Here is a 27165-nt window from a genome sequence, read left to right as displayed (position 1 = left end):
CAGCACAAAACTGCAAGTAAAAGCTAAGTTCTTAAAATTTTAAATTTTAGTAATAAATTTGTGTCGTGTATAAAGCGGAGGTAGCTATGTTTGGAAAACAATAGTGGCTAAGGATTTTTTTATTTTGGTTCTGCACAAGCAATTAATTCTCAAAATGCCATAGAGTAAACAATATTGAAAAGCATAACTTTTAATGCTATCATCTTAGCCAGGTGTGTGCTTATAGAGAGAGAGAGAACGCTCTAGAATGTGTTCTGTTCCCCCTCCTTCTAATACTTACAACAGTGATGTTTGGTGGCAATAGTTGTGACTGGTTTGGAATTTTGGTATCTAATTATTACAAGCATTAAGTGGTTATGACGGAGTACTTCACAATTGTCAACAGATGTCTCAAGCTCTTTCTGAAAATATGTGCTTTTACTTTGTGATGTTATGACACCGGAGTTCACAAACACAGATTGCTTTGAATTGCACAACTGACAGATGTTTGCCACCCATTAAATTTGTTAAATTCTAAATAAACTTGATAAGAATGCATCTATACTTCTTATAACTGCTTCAGTACCACCGGCACTGTCATTGCTTCTTTTCTTGTACAGTGTTGTTGTTTGCGCACAAACAGAACATAGGTGAAGATGAAGATTAGAATTATCAGAGACTATTGACTATTGTCACAGCTCATATCACAAGTCACAAACAATAGCATTCACAGGCGGTTTTCCCTAGAGCAGTCCAGGAGGAATAAGCGCCAGAAGGGCTATAAGCTCTTTTTTTAAGGCTATAGGCTTTTGTTGATCCTTGCTGATTGGCATCTTTACATTCAATGTACTGTGATTGGCCTGAATTTCTAGGGGTGTAAATTATTTGGACATTTTGGGTGAATCTCAATCGATTTATGAATTACTCTGCAAATTGCTGAAATTCAGCTAAATTTCGGAATTGCTACATTTTTGTACCATCTCTACATGTAACTACCAAATAAAAATTCATGTGGAGAAAATGCTTCCACCCAGCAGTAGTTCTCAACTAAGCAATAACATTTTATTATGCTTGTATACAGTATAAAAATGGCAAACACACCTATAGGCTCAACATTTTGTGTCCAATGGCTAATAGAAATTGCCTTGGTGGCTTTGCAAGTAAAGTTGTCAGGAAAGGAGAAAGGAGTCAATCACCTGACCTGTCTGTCTTCATAATGTATTTATGAAGACTTACCTTTATCATTTATTTAATGAGTGTCCCGATGAATATATTATCATATCACTGAAGTATTGCTAAGTAATAAATAATTTAAATAGACATTGATGCATTGTGTGCTTACTTTACTTCATTCTTGGCCACATAATTGGTCACACTGTTATTTCTGACCAAAACCTGATATCTGCTATCAAACATTACCTCCTGTGAATCCAGTCCTCTGTATTTAGTACTAGCTTTTGTCTCATTCACAGTTACCTAAATTAGTATTTTCTCCATCTTTCTAGGTAACCACAATATGTGACAGGAGTGTTTGTTGCGCACTATTTACCAGGAGCTACAGTGATGAAGACTGCTCGATAGACTGTTTTTTCACTAAAAATGACACTATGGGCCTGAGCCATAAAGGAGAGCAAAGCATAAAAAAGGAGTAACTTGGCACCTGGGCAAAATCATATTCATTTGGAGGGGAGGGGGGTACATTTAAAATGTGGGGACAGATTTATAGTAGGGGTAGGGCATGTCCTAGATCAACTTTAAATTTTAGTGTAAAAATAAAACTATCAAATATTTGTGTGCTAGATGAAAAAAACAGCCAGTATTTAATTTATGGGCAAAATAATAAATTAATTTGCACCCCTTGCATTGTAGCATGGTTTGTCCTGGAGAACATTTACTCCTTTTTTTGCCTTACTTACTTTCCTTAATGATTCAGGCCCTATATGTCCGAACTATATATTTATGTGAACACCATATTCATCAGAGCATCACATCATAACAGACATTTATTGCTTAATACCACATTAATTCCCATTGTTATTTTGTACAGAAGGACTGTATAATTCATTACTGGGGAAGGTGGATTTCGCACCCATGCGAACCACTGCCCTGTGTGTAAAGATCCACCATGTTTTGATGTGGGGGATTTCTGTCACCCTGTGGATGTAACCAGAGAATAATGACTATGTTCCCAGACACCCAGAGGAATATTGAATAAACACAGAGTATGGATTTATAGATACACAAATTAAGGAGTATTGTTTCAAGGAAAACCCATATTCTTAAATGGAGCCAGGTGGGTTCCACATGCTTTCCAGGGGTTAGGACCAGTTGCTTTCCCTGTTTACGTGGATGTCCCCTTCCTCATCATTAAATCATTGAATGGGTTAAAATGATGTTCCTTTTGCAAGCTAGGCATCAGCATTATATTGGATTAATCTGCTATAGTTCTCCCCTGGACTACACCATACACCTGGGCACCAACCCAACGGGGGGGACCAATGTGGTGCTGCACTCCATCCACACCCACATCCATCACCTAAGAACTTTCTGATCAGTTGTGCCCTATGTGAACCTGGGATAACCTTGCAGGGACTGTTTAAAAGAAGCCTGCAAGGGGTCCCTGGGTGTTCTTGGATTGGAAAGGATTTGGTGTCTGTCTCCTACAAGTGGCATCATTGCTATTGTCCCTAACTCTACATCAGAGATGCCCATTATGCTGAATGCTCTGTTCCAGCGATCCTGTACATTGGGAGGAGCTTGTGGAGCTATCTGCCTGGTGGACCTACTGGATTAGGGAGACTGGGATTCTGTTCCCTACCACATTGATGGAGAGCTTATTGGCCAAGCTGACAGACCCCTCAAGACTCAAGAGCAAACATTAAAATTGGCCAGAAGACATGGCAGTGTGGGTGAATACAACTAACAGCCTGGCCAGGTTTTGCTATAACTTGGCTGGGAGGTAAAATCGTAAAGATCCTGAAAACAATAAGGCAGTGTTGCTCTGGCAACTGCCTTAGCACCATTAACCTCGTAAGCAGCTTGGCCAGGGACTATTCAGCTTGATATTTAAACACATAAGAAAGAGCTTGGTGAAAACTATAACGCTCTCAGAGTATTGTTGTGCCACCCTTGGAGTTGCGATGATATTTGCATCAGGACCACTTCTAAAACTACAGTGTGGCTGGTCTATTTAAATTGCAAAATAGAACGGTATAGTAGTGCATACAACTCATATTGTCTTAACAGTTGCCCGGACAACTATTGGTCCTTTTATATTTTATATCTATACTTATAATTTGATTCTTATTTTACATATATGTCTAGTCAGAACTATGTTATTATTTTAGACCTTATTATTAATTCTAGTCCAAATTTCCTTTTCACTTATACACATTTCAATGAAGTTGATTTTAACATCCTTAATGCTAAAAGTGGACATAAAACAAGTTGGATATACAGTATTCCTAAGAGCCATCTCCTCTGATTGAAGAAGAATTGAACAACTAAGATTACCAAGCGAAGCCTATTTTTTTTGTTACAAAGATATCTTGATAAAAATGTACGATCCTTTTTGCTAAATAAAATAAAAACTGAAATAGATAATATAGATAGAAACAATCACGACTATCAATGAGGAGGTCAATGTCCAGGATAATAGGAATTTTGGCTACAATTTGTGTCTGATTTCAGTTATCATATTAAAAAAAACTTAAATATAACCAAACATAATTAGAGAATTTTAAAAAATAGACAATGGCTACTTTTATTACAGCTAAATTGAGTTTTATTTACTCTGAAAATAATAATCTTAAAAATGGAATACCCCTCTCCTTATCTGGAAATTCAGTAGGCACCAAGAATGGTAATTGGGTCATCTGCAATAGGTGAAGTATCACTAATTTTTTCTCTTTAAATTAATTAAAAATAATTGATATTAATTAAAACAGTTTCCCTAGTTAAATTATGTTATATATTTATTGTATTGCCCATGTGGCTTGCAGTGAGTCAAACAATAATGAAACTAAACCATTGATATTTGGATATAGGATATATTAAACTTAAAATACTTCCCACTATATTTATAGACTTTATTCATGCATACCATTGAAATGATTGTCCAGGGTGATAGTGAGGGACATAGATAAGTATGTTTATTCTATATATACCCACATCACCTATCTGAATACCTGATTAAAAAAAGATGGTGACATCCCTGCCACAAAGGCATAGCTACAATATTGTCTGGGAGTGCAATAGTTATGAATCCCAAAGTGTGTGTGGGGGGGGGGGGGGGGCTCTCTTGTCATAACCTCATGTTTGGAACTTTTAATGTCACCATTTTGAGACTATTAGGGGCATATTCAATTGACGGTGGGATCGCCGAAAAATCCCGCGTTCCAAAAATATTACCGTTAATACGGTAATCCTGCGCGTAAAGACTGTTAATACGGTAATTTACTCGCTGGATTTCAGCTCGCAGCTCAGGGAGCTGCGAGTTGAAATCCAGCGAGATGTTACCGTATTAACGGTAATATTTTTGGAGCGCGGGATTTTCTGCGATCCCGCCGTCAATTGAATATCCCCCTTAGATTTGAAACATATCTATAAACCTTTTTTTGGGGGGGTGGGGGTGGGCAGCAATACATTCAACACTTTTTAGGACTACAATGTGACCTACACCTGCCTTTTGCAAAGCACTTAGTGCGCCTGCTTTATTTATAGTTGAATATTGATTTGGACAGCACAGTGGCTTAGTGGTTAGTACTTCTGCCTCACAGCACAGGGGTCATGAGTTTGATTCCCGACCATGGCCTTATCTGTGTGGAGTTTGTATGTACTCCCCGTGTTTGTGTGGGTTTCCTCCTACACTCCAAAAACATACTAGTAGGTTAATTCTCTGCTATCAAATTGACCCTAGTCTGTGTGTCTGTATGTTAATAAATTTAGACTGTATGCTCCAATGGGCGCTGTGGAATTAGTGTCGCTATATAAATAACTGCTGATAATGATGAGTTTGTGCTTAATTTTTCTTTTTATTATATTCAGTGATACTTGTTCTTAGTTTGTTTTAGCTTTTTCCACATTGATTTGTACATACTTTCAGGCGCCTTGGGAATCACTACCTACTATTCGTAATTTGGAGGGTTGGAACCCGCCTCCCCCTTCACATATCACTACTTTAAGCAGCCACCAGACATCTATTCCAAATTAAGCGAAGATACTCGCTGATGCTATTATAGCATTTAGGGCCATTAACCATGACTCTCATGCAAACAAATCCTATTTTCCAACAATAAAAACATTTCTATAAATTCTATATAATCAAGTTTCTTTCCCCAGCTACAATTCCAATGCGTTTCTGATGAATCAACGTGTTTGAGAGGTCAAGACTTCCACATTCAACTGTTCTATAGCCTCTAAAAGTGAATTAAAGTTGTTGCAGAAATAGCAACGTTGAACAATGAATTTGACAAATCATCTCCACCTCCATTCTGGCATGTAGTAGTCATGTGACAGGAATCCTTCTTCTTCTGATAGAGTTAAAGTGTTTTCGTTTGCTGCAGTCCAGAGAGTAGATCAATGCATTTTACTTCCACTAACAGGGGAAAAAGGTAGTATTTAGTGTCCAGGACTTCTAAGCTTTCCTATTTATTTGTGTTATGCTTCAGCAATTTGCCAAATGAAAAATCAGATAAATAGCAGTATCAAACAGCTGCCATGTACACTCGGAGAAAGATGTAAATATAATCATTTCAAGAGCACTGGAAAATCTCGGAATCATAAAAATAAAATAGTATTAAGATTACACCATTACTTCCTATCTACAAAATTTGATTTTTATGCAAAAATAAGCTGTAAGTTAAACCAAGCATTGTCAACAGACTGAAACAGGACAAAGTCCTATTGAAATTCTAGATGGCCATTCAGAAACTAGTAAAACTAAGTAAAGAATGTAGGGCCTGATTCATTAAGGATCTTAACTTGAGAAACTTCTTATTTCAGTCTCCTGGACAAAACCATGTTACAATGCAAGGGGTGCAAATTAGAATTCTGTTTTGCACATAAGTTAAATACTGACTGTTTTTTCATGTAGCATACAAATATCAACTTTAAATTTCAATGTACACATAAGCTATCAAGTATTTGTGTGCTACATGAAAAAACAGTCAGTATTTAACTTATGTGCAAAACAGAATACTAATTTGCACCCCTTGCATTGTAACATGGTTTTGTCCAGGAGACAGAAATAAGAAGTTTCACAAGTTAAGATCCTCAATGAATCAGGCCTGTAATCTTTATATATCAAAAAGCCACAATGACCAATAGCTGTAACTCAACTACTAACTGTGCTCAGACTAGTTGAAGTTAAGGTGTTATATACAACACAGACAACTTGTCCAGTCTCTAAAAAAATATGCATCTCAACCAGGTGGTGCTGGTATAAATAATGTCTATGAGGAGCTGATTATTTTTAATGTTCTGTCTGACCCCCAACCTAGCAGCCTTCACCAATGTGTAAAAATAATCAACAGATAAATACAACTATATATTAAATATTGTGTCGTATACAGTATATCAGTAGTATACTGATCATTCATGTGAAAATAAAACGAGAAGTAAAATAATACTGAGTTTATTACAGCATTTTTTAATTTAAAATCAAACCTAGTAGGGAATACATTTTTTTGTTATCACTTCAAATGCAAACAAAATTTTTATATGTTGTAAAATATGATACTTGTGCAGAGCTGGATGCAACTTGAGGTGCCTTCAACTCTGCATATAGGTGTAAGTATGTTAGTTTTGTGTGTGACTATTTAGAGCTTATTTTTTGCATGCATATGCATCCAAAGAGTGGGCAGCACAGTGGCGTAGTGGTTAGCACTTCTGCCTTACAGCACTGGGGTCATGAGTTCAATTCCTGACCATGGCCTTATCTGTGTGGAGTTTGTATGTTCTCCCCGTGTTTGCGTGGGTTTCCTCCAGGTGCTCCGGTTTCCTCCCACACTCCAAAAACATACTAGTAGGTTAATTGGCTGCTAACAAATTGACCCTAGTCTGTCTGTGTGTGTGTGTGTGTGTGTGTGTGTGTTAGGGAATTTAGACTGTAAGCCCCAATGGGGCAGGGACTGATGTGAGTGAGTTCTCTGTACAGCGCTGCGGAATTAGTGGCGCTATATAAATAAATGATGATGATGATGATACAAAGCTAGATTAACCCTATTGTGTGTATGTGTGTGTCTGGTGCTCAATCAGCAACAAAAGATTATGGATTTTGTACTATGGATTAGGGATCTGGCTCAGAGTGGGCATTTTTCTCAATATGCTCATCATAATCATTATCCTACTCAATGTCAGCACTAATGTCAAGATCATCATATTTAAGATCACCCAATATAAGCTCATCCCCATGGGAATCAACCGCAACAAATCCCAGCAATTCTTACTAGTACAAAAAGATGGCATTGGACACAAATGAAACAGAGTGGAAGAGCAGCAGCTGCAAGGATTGTAGTAATAAAATATAACGGAAAGCATAGCCCAGCATTTCGTCATGATAGTTGCAGGGGCGAACGGAGGATTGTCGGTGGCTAAGTGGTTAGCACTTCTGCCTTACAGCACTGGGGTCATAAGTTCAATTCCCAACCATGGCCTTATCTGTGTGGAGTTGGTATGTTCTACTTGTGTTTGCGTGGGTTTCCTCCGTGTGCTCCGGATTCATCCTACACTCCAAAAGCATGCTAGTAGGTTAATTGTCTGCTAATAAATTGACCCTAGTGTGTGTGTATGTTAGAGAATTTAGACTGGAAGCTCCAATGGGACAGGGACTGATGTGAATGAGTTCCCTGTACAGAGCTGCGGAATTAGTGGCGCTATATAAATAACTGAGGATGATGATGTCCATGCACTTCCTATTTCATGGCTTGTTTTGTGTCTCTTGATAGCTTGTTGATGTTTCTCAAGTCTCTGAAGCATGTCTAGGGTTGAATTCCACATTGTCACTACCACTTGCTTCAGTTGGTGACACAACATATTATATTTGAATTGCAATGTTCAGTACAGGGGAGGTCTGGTAAATATTGGCCTGGGGTCAAGACTTGACTCAGCAGCTTATTAGGAACATTCTAAAGGGAAAAAAGAATGCAGTAGGTCTACTGACCAAGCCCAAGGTAGCCTACTATGGGACTGGTCCTGCTGCCCCCTAGCCCAGCCTACCCCTGGTTCTGTATACAGTTGCCGAACGTCAAAAATAGCCAGAAATTTTTCGAGAATCTCCATTGCTAGCATCTCCTGCATAAAGTTTACTGTGTGGGCAAAGCTCCATTAACAGAAAAGAGTAATCCCGATGAGACCCCAAGTGGGCTGAGCTATTTAACTATGATATTCCTCAGTATTTACAACAGATGTATGTTCATGATATTAAAATTCAAGGTGCTGCTGAGGTTTATGATGCTCGAGGTGTTGTCAAAGACGATGATGGTGATCAGGATGATGATGTTTGAGGCACTGCTGCTGAAGCTAAACCACTTATCCAGTGTCCTGTAAGCTTTATGTAGTCCTTTGTTTGAAAAATTACTACTTTTCCACATATCCATAGTTAAGTGAATAGTTTGTACATTTTAAGGGAAATTCATGACTTTCGGTTTTATTTATCAATGGGCAAGGAACCCTGCGTGGTGTTTTGGCTATAGGGTTCATTATCACATAGACCAATATATGATAATAATAAAAGCAATACCATAGCACAAGCATGATTGCCTTTCCCGTTATCACCATCCCTCTCAGAATAAATCATTCATTTTAACGGATTCATTTAAATATATATATATATATGGAAAGTCAAACAAGGATACGGCGCACAATGGTGTGTTGCTAGGAATTTATCCCAGGTTCAGTGGGGAAATAATAATATAGTCAATGAATCAAAGTTCCACGTTTGCTGGACGGTCTTATAGGACCAAGGGTATGAGTCCAGTTTGCACATATAAAAGACAGAATGATATAGGCATAGGATTAGTAGAAGCAGTGTGTTAGTGATAGCCCATCACCATAGTATTACACACCCAAAGGAAATTATATCGCTTATCTGTATGATTAATCCAAAGACTGGAACACAGCTTAACAACCACTTCACTTTCAATATTATGTGGTCAGCATACTCAGCAACTGCAAGTCTGGTCTCCAGTCAAAAACATCAGCATACTGTAAACATATCTCTCTTCCACTCAATGGGTAAGAAAAAAAGGAGATAATACACTATATGGTGTAGTATTTCAAGGTAACAGTATTTAATCAGGATTTTAACATATAAAATGCACACTCACAAAGAGTAATAATAATGCAAGCTTATCTGAAATTCAGGTATCAGATATACCATGTCCTCAGGTACAGCAGGAACCTCCCACAGTCTTCCGCACAGGAGCGACTAATGGTGTGGTGACCCAAATACACAGGAACAGTTGGAAAGAAGCCTCTACGCGTTTCGTCCTCAAACAGGACTTCCTCAGGAGGTGATAAGTGTGGCCTGAAACCAGGGATTATTTATAGTAATGCGCATCGCCATTTTGCGCATGCGCATTGCGCTAGACGAACTGCGCATGCGCATTGCGCTAGACGAACTGCGCATGCGCATTGCGCTAGATGAACTGCGCATGCGCAACCCATCGGTCTTACTGCGCATGTGCGGCTACGATACTGTCGTGATTTACTAATCACAGACAGTCTCTTATTCTGCTATTCAAGGTGTAGTTGAGGGATATAGTGTAAGGATGAGGGGGAAGGATATAACAGTGATTATGACAAAGTTACATACAATACATGGCGGTGGCCATCTTGGTAAAGGGGAATTCTAGTGGAATGACCTTTTTGTCGGCCATATTTGTACAGGTGATGGCGGTGGCCATCTTTGTAAAGGAATTATGAAGAGATGGCTCCAAAAAACGGCCATCTTAGTGCAGGTGCTAAAGTGCTGGAAATAGTGATAGATAACGGGATCTAAGGATCTAATGTAGGTGAACACAAGATAATATATAAGACATTTAAAAATACACAGTGAATATATATAGAATAATGCATAAATAAGGTAAGATAGATTACATATAGTATATGCAAGTGAGTCATTATAAATATGTCCTAATCGTAATAGGGTAGTGGCTCAGATATGTATTACAATCATAGAGTATACCATTATAAAATGTTAACTTAAAACAACACGTAGCACGAGAATAGTTCAGGTAAAATAAACCATAAAACATATAAAAATACATAGAAATACATATAAAAATACATATAAAAATACATAAAAGTCATAAAGGATCATAGAAAAGGTGCAATCTCATAGCCTTCATTAAAACCAGCAGGGGCCAAAGTACCTAATTGGAAAATCCAGAACATCTCACGTCTAGACAACTTCGTCTGGATATCTCCCCCTCTTGGACCTAATCGAACATTTTCAATTCCTTTAAACGTAAGGGAACTAGGGTCTGAGTTGTGTATGTTAATGAAATGTTTAGATACTGAATGTGATTCTATTCGGTTTTTTATATTGCGGACATGCTCTTGTATCCGCAATTTCAGTGGTCTTTTAGTCTTGCCCACATACTTCAATCCACATGAGCACTCTAATAGGTAAATCACGGATGATGTTTGACAATTCATGAATTGTTTAATGTCATATTTTATGCTGTTGTCATGATTATAGAATATTTTCTTATCTGGATGTGCATATTTGCACATATTACAGTGATTGCATTTGTTAAATCCCTTGATTTCCAGGAATGTTTTTTTAGTGGTGTTCAGGGTACTTTCTGGTATCATACTGGGAGCTAGAGTGTCTTTGAGGTTTCTGCTCTTGCGGAAAACAATGTCAGGTTTAGTGGGTAGGATACTAGCTAGAATGGGATCCATTCTCAATACTTCCCAGTGTTTGATTAGTGTTGACCTGATCCTACGTTCCCCTACGCTATAATTGGTGATGAACGGAACATATCCAGTTTTTGGTTCCTTATTCTTATACTGCATTAATTCATTCCTATTTGTCTCCTCTGTTTTTTTCAGAGCATCTAGTAGTAGATGTTTAGGATATCCTCTATCTTGGAAGCGTTGTGCATATATGGAAAGTTGGGTTTTGCATTGGGAATCGTTACTACAGTTTCGCTTAATTCTAGAGAATTGTGAAAAGGGGATATTTGTTTTCCATCTATTAACATGGCTGCTCTTGAAGTGTAGATAGCTGTTAGTATCAACAGTCTTGATGAAGTTTTGGGTTTCAACTTCATTGTCTGAACCCGTCAAGACTAGATCTAGAAACTCAATATTATGTTTATTGCGGTTTGCAGTGAATCTAAGATTGTGGTCATTATTATCAATGTATGTTAAAAATGAATTAATGGAATTATCATCTCCTTCCCAGACCATTAGAATGTCATCTATGTATCTCTTATAAAATTTAATGTGCTTCGAGAAAGGGTTAGGATTATAGATATATATTTTCTCCCAACTTCCCATAAACAAATTCGCGAAGCTTGGCGCAAAAATTGTCCCCATCGCGGTTCCACAGGTCTGGAGGTAAAAGCTGTCTAAAAATTTGAAATAATTATGAGTAAGGATAAAATTAATTAACTCACAAATAAAATCTTTATGGTCTTGGGATAGATCGGGGGTCAGAATTTAAAAACTCCCTGCATGCGTTGATACCTCTATCATGTTCAATTGCTGTGTAGAGAGATTGCACATCTATGGTGAGCCATGTGTATTCTGGACACCATTTGAAATTTTCAAATAGGTTAAGTACACTAGTTGTGTCTTTCAAATAGGACTCTAATTTAGTTACATATTTGCTCAAAAAAACATTTACGTACTCTGAGGAATGAGAAGTTAAAGAATCTATACCAGCGATTATAGGTCTCCCTGGAGGTTTATCAAGTGATTTATGTATCTTCGGGAGATAGTAAAATATAGGAATGATAGGGTTCAAAACTAGGAGATATTGATATTCTTCTTTAGTTAGAACATATTTTCGTAGACCCTTCAAGATGGTGTCCCTTAAAGTGGATATAAAGTCAGGCGTTGGGTCCTTTTGTAATTTTGTGTATGATGTTTCATCACTTAGAAGTCTCTCGGCTTCCTCAATATATGCTTGTCTATCCAGCAACACAATGCCCCCCCCTTTGTCCGCTTGCTTAATAATTAGGTCTTTATTATTAGTTAGAGTTTCTATGGCTGTTAATTCTTGTTTAGATAGATTAGGGTACCTTGGATTCTTATAATCCATGTGGCATAAATCCTTCACTACCAATTCCTGGAAAAGGTCTATGTGACTACTTCTAGATTCTAATGGATAAAATTTTGAAGTAGGCTTTAAGCCTGATTTAGAAGCATTCTCATAGTTAGAAATTATTGCCGTCTCTTTCCTAGCAAAGTGTCTTTTTAATGTTAATTTCCTTGTAAATTTATTGATATCTATAAACATTTGGAACTTGTTAGGTTTTGTGGTAGGGGCAAATGAAAGGCCTTTACTAAGGACTGAAAATTCTGATGTGCTCAGTTGGTGTTTGGACAGGTTAAAGATCCCATTAGTTCTTAACGTTCCATTGTCGATGTGGTGTATTTTCTCCTTATCTTTCTGAATGCCCCCTCGTTTTCCCCTTCTTCCGTGTGCCTGCGTTTCAGTGGCGAAGCTATTCTTATATTCTCTCTTACGTGTTTCCTGTCTCCCCCCCTTTCGTGTAACATACGAACTGGAGACAAAAAATCATCACTGTCGCTAGCATCCACCCTGTCTAATGTAGTAAATCTATTTCTGAGAGGCAGGTGCTCAGCAGGGCGATTCTGCTGAGGACTAGTTCTAGATCTTTTCTGTCCATGTTGGACTGTTTGCCAGTTAGTATCCATTTTCGGGGCACTATTCGGATAGGGGGTATTTTTATAGTTGTGTTGTGGAACATGTCTTTTCCACTGTTTGATGTTTTTGGTGTCATAATCATGCTTATCCCTCATAAATTTCTTCTCTTTAGTTCTAATTACTTCCGTCTCAACTCTTTCTAGCTTTTTATTGAGTACCTGTTCGTTAATACGATAATCTTCTTTATCTTTATGTGGTTCTAACAGGGAGTCTTTAATGTTAATTTCTTCCTCTACCTGATGAAACAATTTCTTTTTCTCATGGATAATAAGTTTTATGAGTTTAACTGAACAATCATGTAAAGCCTGGTCCCATTCTTTCATGAATTCAGTATTGTCAGTCCCAAAAGTGGGGGATTTGTTGATACGTAAGCCCCTGGGGATGCGGTCTACTGCAATGTAATGTTCTAGACCCTTCACATCCCACCAAATACGTGTTTCTCTCACCAAAAGTTTTTCCACATCCCAAAATAGACTATCCAGATCAGATGTTAAGTCTAGTGGGTTAGCATTATCGTTAAATATTTTTTGGCAACGATTAGTTCTTTGTGAGATTCTGTCTGTGTTTCTCCACATCTTTACGTGAAGATTTACAATCTGTTAGTGCAGCCTTGTTAAAACAAAAACCAAAGTATAATATATCCAAAAACGTAATGAACAATGGCGCTCACAGCAGTATTGTATAAAGTTAGTATAGAGAAAGTCCACACATACACCTCTTCCACATATGGAGGCAGCCTTCCTTATAATAGGTGGGTAAGTCCAGAGTCAAATGGAAAGTCAAACAAGGATACGGCGCACAATGGTGTGTTACTAGGAATTTATCCCAGGTTCAGTGGGGAAATAATAATATAGTCAATGAATCAAAGTTCCACGTTTGCTGGACGGTCTTATAGGACCAAGGGTATGAGTCCAGTTTGCACATATAAAAGACAGAATGATATAGGCATAGGATTAGTAGAAGCAGTGTGTTAGTGATAGCCCATCACCATAGTATTACACACCCAAAGGAAATTATATCGCTTATCTGTATGATTAATCCAAAGACTGGAACACAGCTTAACAACCACTTCACTTTCAATATTATGTGGTCAGCATACTCAGCAACTGCAAGTCTGGTCTCCAGTCAAAAACATCAGCATACTGTAAACATATCTCTCTTCCACTCAATGGGTAAGAAAAAAAGGAGATAATACACTATATGGTGTAGTATTTCAAGGTAACAGTATTTAATCAGGATTTTAACATATAAAATGCACACTCACAAAGAGTAATAATAATGCAAGCTTATCTGAAATTCAGGTATCAGATATACCATGTCCTCAGGTACAGCAGGAACCTCCCACAGTCTTCCGCACAGGAGCGACTAATGGTGTGGTGACCCAAATACACAGGAACAGTTGGAAAGAAGCCTCTACGCGTTTCGTCCTCAAACAGGACTTCCTCAGGAGGTGATAAGTGTGGCCTGAAACCAGGGATTATTTATAGTAATGCGCATCGCCATTTTGCGCATGCGCATTGCGCTAGACGAACTGTGCATGCGCATTGCGCTAGACGAACTGCGCATGCGCATTGCGCTAGATGAACTGCGCATGCGCATTGCGCTAGACGAACTGCGCATGCGCATTGCGCTAGACGAACTGCGCATGCGCGACCCATCGGTCTTACTGCGCATGCGCGGCTACGATACTGTCGTGATTTACTAATCACAGACAGTCTCTTATTCTGCTATTCAAGGTGTAGTTGAGGGATATAGTGTAAGGATGAGGGGGATACACAATAATTCTAAGCTAAAAGAGCGCTCAGTGCAAGTGAAAACAGTGTTAATAAGTTTTATATTTATATCAAATAGGCAGCTCCCCAGTCATTCGACACCTGTCTGCAAATGTCAGACCTGATAGAAGAAAAACAAAAGACAGGGGGCGCCAAACATAGTTCAATTAAACGTGATATACAATAATATTCTCCACAATATATGTAGTTCTCGTACCAGATGTTCAAAGTAAAAACGCCAAAGTGATAATAGGAAAATCCCTCTAATGGCACCACAGTTAGGTAGTAGGATTCAAGGCGATCTTATATTGCAGATATCCCCTCTTAGTAACAGACTTAGTGATATCCAGATATCTGTGAACTCGAAATTAAAACCACAATAGTTTGATACCATCAAAGACCACACTTAAAATTCTCTAGTATATTAAAACTTTATAAGGACAATAATTTTCACACTGCAGCTTTAGTAATTAATGCCCGTACATAAAACACATTAAAAATCAGCTTATCTGTCCCATGGACATCACAGGTAGTATAGAAGGTACCAGCCGGCAACGATCCAGACATCCAAGGAATGGTCACAGGAAACGAATGAAGAAACAGAACAACTCCCGACGCGTTTCGTCTTATGAAAGACTTTCTCAAGGAGTCATAATTTAAAGAGAGTCTGCCGGCTCCTAAATACTTGAGTCCTCATAATGGGGAGCCAATGCAGGCGTCATTACCGGGGTGGGCGGAATCACCTCAATCCTGATACGTCATTTCCGGGTATCGACTTCCGGTAAGCCGGATGTAGTGAAAGGCATTTCAATAATAATATAGAACCATACATATACAAACATATAAAAACATATAAAAACATACATATAAAACCCGAGGTAGTAGGCTAAAGGGTATAAGCCCACTAATTTTATACCTCGATCTATAATCAATAACCAGAACATTAGATACATAATGTTGTAACCATGACAACCATAAAAGAGCGATCGATACATCACATCATAGGCCAACATACAAGTACATAGGTATAATATACCAATTTAAACCCTAAATGGATGGAATAGTTACAAAATCCATCATATGGGCTCAGAGTTGAAGGTTAATACATTTCTACCTAATACATCAAAACATTCACTATATATGACATATTATAATATCAGAAAAAACATTATGGAATAGACCTAGCAGGAAAAAAACCTACAAGAAAGGAAAGATATTCAATTATTTCATACGTATAAATGACATTAGATTAGAAAGGAAGTCATTTCAAAGGCTTCATTGAGACCTTTAGGAGCTAAAGTGTCCAATCTATACACCCAATACATTTCTCTACAGTTGAGTTTCTTTACTAAATCACCACCCCGTGCGCCCAATACCACATGCTCAATCCCTTTAAATTTAAGGCCACTAGGGTCAGAGTTATGATATGCCAAAAAATGCCTAGATAATGTGTGCAAAGCAGACTTATTTTTAATGGCCCTCACGTGTTCTTGAATACGTATCTTGAGGGCTCTCTTTGTCTTTGTCTTTGTCTTCCCTATATATACCTTTCCACATGGGCATTCTAACTAATATATAACTGATGTCGTAAGGCAATCTATCCGCCCATAAATTTTATATTCTCTCTGATGTAATGAATCATGAAATACTTTATTCATAGGGGAGACAAATTTGCACATATTGCAATTTTTACATTTAAAAAAACCTTTTCCTAATGTATTCAAAAACGTCACTCTAGTATCTGTCACTTCCTTTAACAAACTAGGTGCTAGCAGAGATTTAAGATTTTTAGTTTTCTTAACAACAATATCTGGTTTTGGCGGAACTATAGGACCAAGAACTGGGTCCATACGGATCAATTTCCAGTGTTTATTCAGAATGGATTTAATTCTCCTATCATCTTTACTAAACTCCGTAATAAAAGGGACCATATCCTTCCGCTCCCCCTTAGTTTTGCTCTTATAAGTCAATATGTCTTTTCTATCCACATTATTTGTTTTTACCGATGCATCAGAAATAATTGAATCCGGGTAACCTCTTTCCCTAAATCTTCCTGCAAAAATTCTGGACTGCTCCCTATATGTGGTCTCATCCGAGCAGTTTTGTTTGATGCGATTAAATTGAGACCTGGGGATATTATTTTTCCACTTCGTAAGGTGGCAACTATCATAATGAAGATAACTGTTTATATATACTTCTTAAATAAAGGTTCTAGTTTGAATTTCAGTACCTTTACTCTCCAAAACCAAATCAAGGTATTCTATAGTGGTATCATTAACCTTTGATGTAAATCTTATTATTCAAGTAGCACAAGAAATCCTCCAATGGTTGAAGAGGACCATCCCAAATCAGAATAATATCATCTATATATCTACGGTAGAAGATGATATATGTCGAAAAAAGATTATTTTCGCCATAGATATTGGGCGCACGGGGTGGTGATTTAGTAAAGAAACTCACCTGTGGAAAAATGTATTGGGTGTATAGATTGGACACTTTAGCTCCTAAGGGTCTCAATGAAGCCTTTGAAATTACTTCCTTTCTAGTCTAATGTCATTTATTTATACGTATGAAATAATTGAATATCTTTCCTTTCTTGTAGGTTTTTTTCCTACTAGGTCTATTCCATAATGTTTTTTCTGATATTATAATATGTCATGTATAGTGAGTGTTTTGATGTATTAGGTAGAAATGTATTAACCTTCAACTCTGAGCCCATATGATGGATTTTGTAACTATTCCACCCATTTAGGGTTTAAATTGGTATATTATACCTATGTACTTGTATGTTGGCCTATGATGTGATGTATCGATCGCTCTTTTATGGTTGTCATGGTTACAACATTATGTATCTAATGTTCTGGTTATTGATTATAGATCGAGGTATACAATTAGTGGGCTTATACCCTTTAGCCTACTACCTCGGGTTTTATATGTATGTTTTTATATGTTTTTATATGTTTGTATATGTATGGTTCTATATTATTATTGAAATGCCTTTCACTACATCCGGCTTACCGGAAGTCGATACCCGGAAATGACGTATCGGGATTGAGGTGATTCCGCCCACCCCGGTAATGACGCCTGCATTGGCTCCCTGTCATGGGCACTAAGAGTCTTTGCCCAGGATATCACCAGATGTAGTCTTACCAGAGTAGTGTATACACACAGTGGTCTTCTGATAGTAGGGTGACTAGCGGAACAGGAGAATCAGCAGATGGTGAGAGGATGCTAAAGGAAAGTCTATGACTAGCAGCAACTGGTTATGGATTAGACAATATGAACACGAGGATCTTGATGGACGTGAAGACGTGAGGAAAGTCAGTGGTCTGCGTACAGCAAGTTGTACCACTGCTATAGTGAGAGGAGTTGTCCAGGAATAGATAGGAGGTAGTGAAGTCAGTGGTCTGCTTACAGTGGGTTGTACCACTGCTTGTAGTGATGGGACTGGTTCCAGGTGCAAGTAGGTAACGGGGAAGTCAGTGGTCTGCGTACAGCAAGTTGTACCACTGCTTATAGTGAGGAAACTTGTAACTGGTGCCAATAGGAAACTAGGAGTCAGTGGTCTGCGTTCAGCAAGTTGTAACACTGCTATAGGTGAGGATAGGCACTAGTGTAGATGAGTGGAACATCGAAGGTAACACGGAGAGCACAAGGAACTTGATCCCAAATGGTATATACAATACAATAGCAAATGACAAGCGCTGCTTGAGAGATCCAAAGTCACTACTGAGATCCAGATCAAATGAGACAAATAGCATCTATATCTTCTCAAGATAGAGGACTCCGTAGATGAGCAGGACACAGTCCAAGCGGATATGCAATAAACTGGTAAAGTCAATAGAAGGTAAGCATACCGCGATTCAGTTGAGCAGGCTGTCACGAGAGAAACACAGGGATAGCTGAGCGGCTGAACGCCGACACGAGTAGAGACCACAGGAGAGTGGTAGCGATAATCCGTGTCTGTGTAGCACACAGGCAGAGAACTTGACACGAGTGGAGCAATGATGTTTCTTGCAGAAATCAGCAGGAACTGAAGACACGATGAAACACAGGAGAGTTTAAGCGGTCTGGAAACCGGCAATGCAATAGTCAGGAATCAGCTGGGACTGAAGACACGATGAAACACAGGAGAGTTGAAGCGGTCTGGAAACCGGCAATGCAATAGTCAGGAATCAGCTGGGACTGAAGACACGATGAAACACAGGAGAGTTGAAGCGGTCTGGAAACCGGCAATGCAATAGTCAGGAATCAGCTGGGACTGAAGACACGATGAAACACAAAAGAGTTGAAGCGGTCTGGTAACTGGCAATGCAATAGAGAGGAATCAGCTGGAACTGAAGACACGAGGAGAAACACAGGAACACCTTCAGAGACTCACAGGGAATGAGACTCCAAGATCAGGCTACGAGGTAATGACCACAGGTGCTTTAAATAGGGAGTGTTGCCTGATCAGCCAATTAACTAAAAGCAACAGGTCTGAAGGGTTCATAGAGGCTGCGCATGCGCAGACCATCAGGATGGCGGGCGGCCACGGTTCCTAATAACGGGAGAAGAGGCACTCACGGTCCGGTGAGTAACACTCCCCATTATGAGGACTCGAGTATTTAGGAGCCGACAGACTCTCTTCAAATTATGACTCCTTGAGAAAGTCTTTCATAAGATGAAACGCGTCGGGGTTTGTTCTGTTTCTTCATTCGTTTCCTGTGACCATTCCTTGGATGTCTGGATTGTTGCCGGCTGGTACCTTCTATACTACCTGTGATGTCCATGGGACAGATAAGCTGATTTTTAATGTGTTTTATGTACGGGCATTAATTACTAAAGCTGCAGTGTGAAAATTATTGTCCTAATAAATTTTTAATCTACTAGAGAATTTTAAGTGTGGTCTTTGATGGTATCACACTATTGTGGTTTTAATTTCGAGTTCACAGATATCTGGATATCCCTAAGTCTGTTACTAAGAGGGGATATCCGCCTTGAATCCTACTACCTAACTGTGGTGCCATCAGAGGGATTTTCCTATTATCACTTTGGCGTTTTTACTTTGAACATCTGGTACGAGAACTACATATATTGTGGAGAATATTATTGTATATCACGTTTAATTGAACTATGTTTGGCGCCCCCTGTCTTTTGTTTTTCTTCCATATATACATATATATATATATATATATATATAATATATATAAATGCTTAGTGGCGTCTGTCTGTCTGTGTGTGTGTGTGTGTGTGAAAAAAAAAAAACAAGTTGCAGCGCCACCTGCTGGGCGGAGTTATACACTGACCTACTAAATTCTTAGTGTTTGGGGAAAAAAATTCAAAAAGGGCTGAAATTTGGTAGGGCTCAAACTCATTTTCGTGAGGTAATTTTACTTCATGAACACACATGTGTAGAGGCATGCGTTAGTGTGTGTGTGTGGAAAAAACTATTTTCTCAGAAAGGGCTCATCCAATTGACCTGAAATCTGGTATACTGACATTATTTGACAAAAAAAATTTGAATAGTCAAGTCAGTTAACTTCCATCATCCCCCCTTCCCCCCGTGGGAGGGGTAGTAAAGGCTAAATTTACGAGTTGAGGGGTCAAACTCATTTTCGTGAGGTAATTTTACCTCATGAACACACATTAAAAAGGCCGCTTGCGTCGGGAAGTAACGCTCCTCCCCTGAGGAGGCCTGAGCTAGGCCCAAATGCATGACAAGAACCTTTTTAAGACCTTAAGTAGCTTGATTTGATTAGAATGCATGAGTATCATGCACGGGTTAACTTGTATATATATATATATATATATATATATATATATAATATATAGCGTGCTCAGCACTCATAAATAGCATGTGTACATTACTATTCACTTGTTTGTACAATAAATAAATTCCAGGTGAGGCAGCACTCAAGGATTTCAGACACATTGTAGTTGTATCAAAAGAGTGTATTTAATCCATTCCGATGTTTCAGTACATTACTTTCCTCAGGGACATCATGTGAGAGTCTGAGCAACATACCCAATACATATAGTGCAAAATATAATTAACATACCTTGCACCTGCTGCAATGTGAAACAAGCTGCCTGTGTTAGCACTGCTATCCCAGCATGCATTGCAGGGCGATAGCACTCCCACTAGATCAAAACTGCCAATGAATAAGCAATGCAGAGTAACATCATTATAAGGAGCATGATTAACAAACATCACCATGGCAACCCGAATTGTAAACATGTAAAAAACCCACAAATATTCTAATGCAAAAGTATTAAACTAGCATCTGTTTACACACTGATTGCTGGATAACCACCTAAAGTGCAATAACAATTTAAAACTGCACTAAATAAAGACATTTAAAAAGAAGTGGAAGATGCATTTATGTTGATATACAAATGGCAAAGCCACACTAAGTATAATATATCAGCTGCAACTTACCAAATTCTGTATATATATATATATATATATATATATATATATATATATATATATATATATATATACACATACATATAAGCTATATCTTATCAATGAAGAGAACTCTTATTGTTATTAATACATATATTAACCATGAATACTACCGAACTACCAAAAGAAGTTGCAACCTGGCTTTCTGTATATAATGATACTATATAAATATATAATCTATTATTTGCATGATTATATCTAAATAAAGCAGCTATAGACCACTAACAATACATTATATATTCTAATGAATGTTCAAGAATGCATGCCCATGGGAGAAAGCCAGGGCTTGAATATAAGAGCCTGGGAGGTTTCACAGGGAGCATGCATCCAGATCTATAGGAAAACAGCTTAGAGGGAGATTCTCATTAAACCCATGTGGAGCCACTGTATTCAAGCGATATAGCCAAGTAGATTCCGATTGCATTAATTTATTGTCTCTCTCTCCACCTCTAAGCAATATTGGAACATGGTCAATAGTTTTATACTGGAGCATAGCCATATTATGTCTAGCATTCAGAAAATGTCTAGTTACTGGTTGTTCACTGTTGTGTTTTACTATGACCATTATTATAGCTGATTTGTGTAGAGCCATCCTTTCCTTGAATTGCCAAGATGTTTTGCCCACGTAGTAAAGGCCACATGGGCACATGATGATATATACTACATGTGTACTGCTGCAAGATAGCATAAAATCAATTTTGTATTCTTTGCCTTAATGAGGATGTTTAAAGGTATTTCCTTTATCCATATACCAGCATGTTAAACAATTTGGACACTTAAAGCAACCTGTGCATACTTTTGTAAATCTATCAATGATTTCAGATGATTTGATATTTGTAACATCTGTGCGCATCACTTGGTCTGTGATGTTTCACCCCCGTTTATAACAGGGCATAATGGAGACTTCTATTAGCAATGACAGTTCTGGATCCTTTTGGATAAATGGCCACAAAGACTTCACTGTTTTAGCTGTACTTGGGCTCTTTGTGCTATAACACTGTACCCACGGTAATTTATTAACTGAGTTTGCCAACTTCTTATTCCTAACTGTATCAGGTTTTTGAATCTTCAAAACTTTCGCTTTAATATTTTCTAGGAGCTGTTTAGAATTTCCCCATCTGAGAAACTTTTTAATCATCAAACCCATCTCTACTAGAGTATCCTCCATTGAGCTTGTACTTCCAACGTCTGTGAATAGGGTAAACCCTCTGAAAGGACTATAGAATGGTAACTATTAGCCTACAATATAGTATTTCTATCTGTAGATTTGTGATTAGCTTTGAAGAGGTCTTCAAATGTGTTGTTGCTGCCAGTCCATATTATGAAGATATATATATATATATATATATATATATATATATATATATAGTTTTAAAATAACTTACTTTTTTTTAAACTTATTTAAAAATAAAATTAAACTTTGAACTAAAAGTTCAAATCTGAAATTTCGGTACATGACTCATACTATTATTAATATTAAAGTTGTTTGCATCTGCTAGTTTGCCCTGTTATCTGCTGAATAATTTATTATTATTTATATGTTTATTAACCTTTATTTATATAGTGCGCAGAATATTATAGAAAACCTTTAAACATTCACATCAGTACCTGCCCCAGTGGCGGGCTCACTAAGGAGAAGATTAAATAAATATATGTGACCCGGAAAATACGATACCTTAGGGTTTCTTTATTTTCTAATAAAGATCAATTAACACATCACCAACGATGACTTTAAGTAGAGTGTAAATTAAAAATGCCTACCCCCAAATGAATTTCGAAAAATACTTATGCTATATGACATTATTATCCAATTTTTATCTGACCAATCCACACGATACTGATATTAGACACAGTTTACTAGATCTGTAACATAAGAAAATGAATATGTAGATTGCAATATTTAAAAAAAAAAATAATTCTCAGTTAATTTCAGAGCTTTTTTCAATTTTTCACCTTACTGATCCAACTGTTTCAAAACTTCGCTAAACTTCTTGTGACATTTAAATTGACTCCCCGCGTTCAGTGAAAAAGACTAATGAGTAATTAAATCACACTGCATTCAACTTACCTAGTTAAGTTCAACAGAAAGGGGGAAATCTACACCCCAAGGGTTTAGCAATATCGTCTAATTACAGAGCTGGGAGGCCCCCGCGTTTTCTTCCCTCTTGCTTTTCCTTATAGGAATTTTGATTAAAAATGCTAATGACATTACGCAATGTAATGCTTAAAACCAACATCATAATCCTAAATTTTAATTAGTAATTATAATTAATCATTATTTCATTAATGGAATGTTTAGTTGGTAATTGTCTTTGAGCACCTAAGTCCCCAGGCTTATAATCATTTCAAATCATTTAATTTATCGCAGTCTTTCATTGCGAAAAATCATCACCCCGCTAGTATTTTAACTCTTATGTAACTTTCCTTAGGCAGAGTCCTATTTGTACACCTGGATTTGCATTAAGTAATAAAAAAAAAGTAATGAAGCAGATATATAAATAAATACATTTTCTTAAAAATAATATTACATTTGCTTGATCTGTTAAATACAAGTTACTCTACTAGCTAACAGCATTGCTAATTGGGGGGGATGTAACAAAAAGTGTTATCAAATTATTTTTCTTTGTGTGTTTAAAGGTGTAAATTGGTCTGTGCACTTATTGTACTGAGCAATGCAATAATATACCTGGCATGGTTATTAACCTCACAAATAGACACATACAATTACTCACCCTTTGATGTGCAGGACAAGAGTGAAAAACAGATAGTGTTTGTTCTCATGGGTGAGATGCAAATTAATTATACATCATCATAATAGCACTCCATTCACTGAGAAGTAAAGATTCATAGGGCACAACTTCAGGCCCCCCAGGAGACAATTTTCTTTCAGGATCGAGAATTTCTGCATTTATTTTGTAATGACTGGATTTAAATGAATAAATATTTACTGAACATATGCAAACATCAAGGTCAGTTTAACTAATGCACATATTTACTAAACTCTAAAATAATCTGTTTGGGTCTTTTACTTTTCTTTTCCAGGTTCAACGCTTACCTGTTACAGGATATTTCTAAAATCTAATAATCTCTTTCTTTAAAGGTAAATCCAGCATAAAAAAACTAGTTTAAAATCAATGAAATCAGGATGTAAAGTAATAGCTCCTCTGTAAGTGATGATTTTTTTTCCCAGAGCTAGGAGACATTCAGTGGAATTTTCAGATTAATTTCTGGAACTGAAACGGGAAGTTCCACACAATAAAAATATTTGCAATATATATATATATATATATATATATATATATATATATATATATATATATATATATATATATATATATAGTATTGACTCTGATTTGTTTTCATGGCATAAAATCAAGTGGGAAGTAGTACAAAATCAGCTCTTTCATTACATGACATTATTAATAGGGGAAATAGTCACAATTGCTTTTTATTTTCAGTAGAGAAAGTTTTGTAAAATTTATTAAAAACATTAGTATGTCCTTTATTGTACACTAGTATTTTCACTAGATTGCCATCAGTTTATCCTCTGACATGTTTTCTTTTTAACAAAAGTGCTGCTTTGCACAAACATTTTGCAAGAAACTGAAAAGAAGTTGTCAGCTGTCAATGTAAGAAGAAACAAAGATGCTATATGTATGAATCTGGAAGCATAGACAACTACTGCAACTGTAGAAGGCAGGAGCTCAAGGTGTAAGTCGAAGTGACAGTGCCTAGGGTATAGACTAGAACAGTGTTGGCTAACCTTGACACTCCAGGTGTTGTGAAACTACAAGTCCCAGCATACCCTTCCAGCAAAAAGCTGCTATATATTGGCAAAGCATGCTGGGACTTGTAGTTTCACAACACCTGGAGTGTCACAGGTTAGCCAACACTGGACTAGAACATGCAAAGCTTTGAAATCTTGTCTGAGGCTAGAAATCACTGTGACAACTATTAACCCCTTCACTGCCAAGTCTTTTTTTCCCCCTGCGATGAATTAATATTGGCCCTCTTTGGGCTTATTACATCCTAGTACATTTTTCTGTGCAGTAACCACACAAATCATACCTTATTTTTCAGAAAAGTTTGTATTTCCAAAAATGTTTTTCATACATTTACTAAATAAAAATGTGGACAATGTTTACATAACATGGATTGCCATATCATGCTGAATATCGGAAGTTCTCACGTTCCTCCTCCATTCGTGGGCTCCTTGTTATTTTCTGTTGCACAGTGGTTATATTGTAAGGGATGAGACAATATCTGTTAAAGAAACCCTCCACTTTGAAACAAAGATACGCTCATGCCCTGTAGGAGTCAGGATGTGAGTGATCAAGGGGTCACTAAACTGCGGGTTTGAAAAAGTGAAGATGTTGCCTATAGCAACCAATCAGAATTTAGCTGTCATTTTGTAGGATGTTATAAATAAATGATAACTAGATTCTGATTGGTTGCTATAGGCAACATCTCCAGTTTTTCAAGCTCACAGTTTAACAAATATACCCCTAAGACTCCTTTAAAGCTTCCCCAAATGCTGGTCTCTTTTATTTTTACTCCCTTAATGCAGAGGATGGGCCAGATGCTCATATCACGGTGACCTCATAACAGAAGCTCGCAACAATGCCACTGACTAGGACAGTGGTGGATGGAATACTCACCAGTCCATTGCTGAATGACTGTTGAGTTGTTCCTTCATAGCCCTGAGCATTGTGCACTGCTAAGGAGGAGTGCATGGGATATATCTGCAGGATACCTCCCACGCATCAATGGCATTCAAGTTGCACACTACAGTATAAATGTATACCTACCAACATCCCCAATTGGAAAATAATGAGGAAATATGGCATGTCACTAATTATCCCAAACCATGCACAATCCTGACCAAACTACATCCAGTGCTACCCAAACCATGTCCATTTGGATGGGTATCTTTTATTCTTATTTATTCTTTTTTTCTTACTCTTTTTTATTTTTTTCATTTTTTACTACAGGTAGCATCTCTTTTGACCACTGGGAATCATCATCATCATCATCATCTATTTATATAAAGCCACTAATTCCACAGCGCTGTGCAGAGAATGCATTCACATCAGTCCCTGCCCCATTTGAGCTTACAGTCTAAATTCCCTAACATACACAAACAGAGAGAGACTAAGATCAGTTTGACAGCAGCCAATTTACCTACCTCTTTCTTGCGTGCTTATTGCGTGATTATGGGGTGCATAATCATCCCCCTTTAAATTAGCCCATTTACCTCTATTATTCATTGATGAACACATATTTCCAAATATTTTTTCTTGAGTTAGTGAATATGTAAAGTATAACAGACTGTGTTTACATTTACAATAAAAATAAAATGCTTTATTTATATTATGAGGTGTCTCCTTTTTGGTATGTTGTGTAAAATGTCTTTGTGTCTTGCAGGTGGCTAATTGTTGTTTTTAATTTATTTGAAAAAGGGCAGTCAAGGTTACAGCTAAAATCTGAACTAATTACAGATCAGTTTTGGCAAAACATGTAATGTCATTGTAGACCATAGAAGAACTGAATAAATGAAAAATGGGGATTTACATTTTTTAAGCAAAAAAACCTTTTATTATAATGTTTGGAACGTAACCTAGTAGCTGATTACAACGGTTCAGAAGAACGTTATACAGTACCACCAATTAACTAGTTATTTCAGCATTCCTTACCATAATTGACTAAACATAATGGTGATAGTGCAGTACCATGGGAAATTTAGTTGCATTTGCCCCCTACTCCAAAAGATGTCCAAAATGCCACCAAACTTTAGAAGTGACTCCCCTCTACTAATTTAATCTAGGTAGAAGTTTAGTCTGCATTCTAGCAAAACAAATAATTTGAAATAAAATATTTTAAGTGGCAAAAGTTAGGACTGTCTGCGAAAACAAACAGAACACATGAGAGCCCTGAGTGATAGTTTTGTCTTTTATCTTCATTGCTACAGGGAAGATGTTTCCCTTGTTTGTGTTTTTATAATGAGCTGACTTTATCATATTGCTAAAATATTCTTTTGTAGATTGGGTTTTACCAGATGG

At 37.3% G+C, this 27165-nt stretch overlaps 1 long non-coding RNA gene across 1 annotated transcript; it reads left to right on the top strand.

Moving 5' to 3' along the window:
• Positions 1 to 21348: 21348 nt before the first annotated feature.
• Positions 21349 to 26285, top strand: LOC142100175 (uncharacterized). Its single transcript, XR_012678750.1, has 3 exons — positions 21349 to 22333; positions 24149 to 24206; positions 26098 to 26285. It is a non-coding gene; the product is annotated as an uncharacterized LOC142100175 (long non-coding RNA).
• The last annotated feature ends 880 nt before the right edge of the window (positions 26286 to 27165 follow it).

This window comes from Mixophyes fleayi, chromosome 8 (genome assembly GCF_038048845.1).
Source record: "Mixophyes fleayi isolate aMixFle1 chromosome 8, aMixFle1.hap1, whole genome shotgun sequence".
NCBI lineage: Eukaryota > Metazoa > Chordata > Amphibia > Anura > Limnodynastidae > Mixophyes > Mixophyes fleayi.
Note: the sequence above shows the minus strand (reverse complement) of the source record. Positions and strands in the feature narration are given on the sequence as shown.